Source organism: Adiantum capillus-veneris, chromosome 20 (assembly GCF_014529385.1).
Source record: "Adiantum capillus-veneris isolate H3 chromosome 20, ASM1452938v2, whole genome shotgun sequence".
Classification (NCBI taxonomy): Eukaryota; Viridiplantae; Streptophyta; class Polypodiopsida; order Polypodiales; family Pteridaceae; genus Adiantum; species Adiantum capillus-veneris.
The window spans coordinates 88226912-88230436 of NC_140950.1; positions in this window are offsets into that span (position 1 = coordinate 88226912).

The window sequence follows — 3525 nt, forward strand, 5'->3', positions numbered from 1 at the left end:
GGCATGGAAGGTGGACGTATCTGATTTTGGACACAGTATAGAGTCCAATAAGGCTGTTACACTCTTCATAAGGTTTTTTGGTGCCTTGCATCCACCATTGTCTTTGCATATGCTACATTGACATTGACAAGCTTTTCCATGTAGACCGAATACAGAACTTCGCATGTGATTTATGTCATCCTTTAGGAAGGACATTTGAACATGTTAAATGCAGTAGCAAGTATATCGATCTCTCAATTTCCGCACAAAATATGGCTTCATGTACTCAAACGCACACTGCCTTATTACAATTTCAAGGTATTGTTCTTTGAAGTCGAGAAAGAGCTCCACCTACAATGAAAAACATATATGGTTAAAGAACATTGAAGAAAACTGCAGGTTTTTATTATCTTCGAAGAAAACTATTACATTACTATAAACCAGTATTTTTATTTCAAACCAGTATGTTTTTTCACTTAATTGGTTAGGCAAACCAGTACATATGAACACATGTCCTTGGTATGTACCAGTGGTATATAAGTGTCAACCAGTTCAAATGTTCTTACTAATGATGTAAACCAGTCTTTTTGTTTAAAACTGGTATGTTATTTACCTAACGAGTACATGTGAGCACTTAGCCATGATGTATACCAGTGAGAAATAAGTGTTGAAAGAAATTTACTGGATATGTAAACTAGTATTTTCCTTTCAAACGGATATGTTTTTTACCTATCTGACATGACAAATAGTACATGTGAACACTCGACCAGTACATGTGAACACTTAACCACGATGTATACCAGTAAGAAATAAGTGTTAAAAGTTTTTTACTAGTTATATAAACCAGTTTTTTACCTAACTGGTATGACAAACAGTGCATGTGAACACTCGACCAAGATGTTTACTGGCATAAAATGTGTAAACGGTTTTAAACCTATTTATTGGTTATGTAAACCGGGTAATATCATATCGCTATTAGTTTTCATATAACTGGTTATCTTAAGTAGTATGTCTACTACATACCACATATACACTTGACCGAGCTGTAAACTACTGTGAAAATGTGTTAACCAGTTGAAATTAATTTACTCGTTATATAATCGGTCTTTTCATTTCAAACCGGTATTAGTAAGTGCATAATTGGTCGGGTTAATTAGTACACATTTCACATACCACATATATACACTTGACCAAGTTCTATAGTAGTGGGAAAAAAGTGTTAACCAGCTAAAATTAATCTACTAGCTATGTAAATCAATTTTTTCATTTAAAATCGGTATTAGTTCTTACATAACTGGTTAGGTTAACTAGTACATCTTTCACATACCATATCAAGAGTTGTTTAAGATGCTTATACTGGTCATGGAAACCCATATCCGATATTTATCTACTTTTAACTAGGACCAAATACATATTCAATATTTCTATTCATAGTTTTTTGATGCGGCAACCATACTGCATACGCATACAAGTATAAAAGTATGGTTCAAGTATGGTAAAACTTCAACCATACTTTCATACTTGACCTCAGCCACTTGTGTATTAGTAAATGTGAACTGCATTCGCTCAGCCCTTCCGATCTGTTGCATCGATTTCCACACTACAGATGTTCATGACCCATTGCATACAAAGAACCTAGTGCAAACCTGCAAACTATATTTGTTCAGCCAATTGCGTACAACATAACCCAAAGTTAGCGACGCCCTATATATCGACGCCCGTACCTTTCCAAGCGGATATCGACGTTCTTTTACCCCGTCGATATGTTAAAGCGGAGGAAGAGAACGTAGGTAGACGAGAAGAGAGAGACAATGCCATCATATGCAAAACCCAAAGTGTATATAGAACACACACTGAGTACACATATATAGTGGGGAATCCTAACTATATATAGCATAAGTGTGGGCTCTCTATATAGCTCCAACACCCCCACTCAAATAGGAGTCCCTAATTGTGGATGAAAAAACCCTTGGGGGTACAAGGGAAAAACCCACAGCACCATATACATGCACTGTTATATTAACAATTATCAAAGTTTACAAATTTCATTTTTGAGGAGCTACATCACTCCATAATATAGAATGTGTGCTCTCAAGCATCTTTGGAAGTATAATAACCCTATATATACAATTGCATTGATGCAAATTCTTCAATATCTTTGATCAACTTCAATATCTTTGAGCCCATGTACATGCTGATTGATATGGCTTTTATCCTGTGAACAACACTAACTCAAGAAACGTATCAAAACATGAAGGTTAGAAATAATCATATCGCATTGTCCCTAGAGACGGTTCGCAACGCCGTTCTAGAGACGACAAAGAAACAAATAATGATGACACATATACATATAACAAGAATGTAGTACATCTGTGCAGATAAACACAAGCGAACACAAAAATGATATGAAACAATGTTGTTGTATAATCACAGTTGCCAAATCCCTAATGATGACGAGGGTGCAATAAGAAAATAAAAACAACAGCATGAGTGACGACGATGGTGCAACAAGGCGATAACAACAATAGCACCAATCAAGAGGACAATAACAGGCTTCCAAGTATGCATAAAATTTGTCACATTTCTCATCCTTGATGCCCATAATATTTGCACTTGAAATATGACGAAATAAACATAATACCAATGGTAAGTACGAGGCACCGAGCTCTCTGACGAAATAAAACATAATACCAATGGTAAGTACAAGGCACCGAGCTCTCAAGTACACAAACATAACACCAATGGTGAGTACGAGGCATCGAGCTCTCAAGTACACATACAAGGTCTGTGTCACATCCATCAACTATCACATCATCGAGGAAAGTATAGTAAAATCATGATGTAAAATTATCAATTGACCAAATATAAGTGACATAACTCTACCAGTGATGAGCCAGCAACCATATGATCAAGATTTGAAACAAATAGCTCTATCTATCCAGGAGTCGGCTCACAAGTGTTGAATATGGGACACTGTCTTTGGACTATTATGACGTTATCTCTGGACTATTATGATGCTATCTTTGGATTGTAATGACGACAGTGCTCGACATAGTTTCCTTCAGCTAAAGTAATACTGCCAGCCTTTCTAAGTCTCACGCTATAAGCAGTGGCAATGATCTCTAAATATCCATTTACTACTTATGAGTAAATCTATACATAAATACAACATGTTGGTGATGTAATCAAAGACCAAAAAGTAACTCATGCTACACCAAAAAATTTGCCAATGCTACTTACAACCAAACTCTTAAATAACATTATATTTTCTTGAAGTAGCATAAAACAACAAGGTAAAAATACCAATGTTTTACGATGTGTTGCCGATTGGGGCCGGCAGTTGTAGGCGACGTCGCGAGGCATCGTAGCTGACATCACTGTGACGTCTCTGTTTTGTGCCTAGACAGAGCCCGAAGCCTTCTACCAATCGCCTCCTTACACACATACGACTCGGGGCTTATAAACTCAAGGTTATGAATAGTGCACGTGAGATCTCATTAATGATAGAGTAGCTTGCATGCAGATGACCACCATGTCCTATTGCAG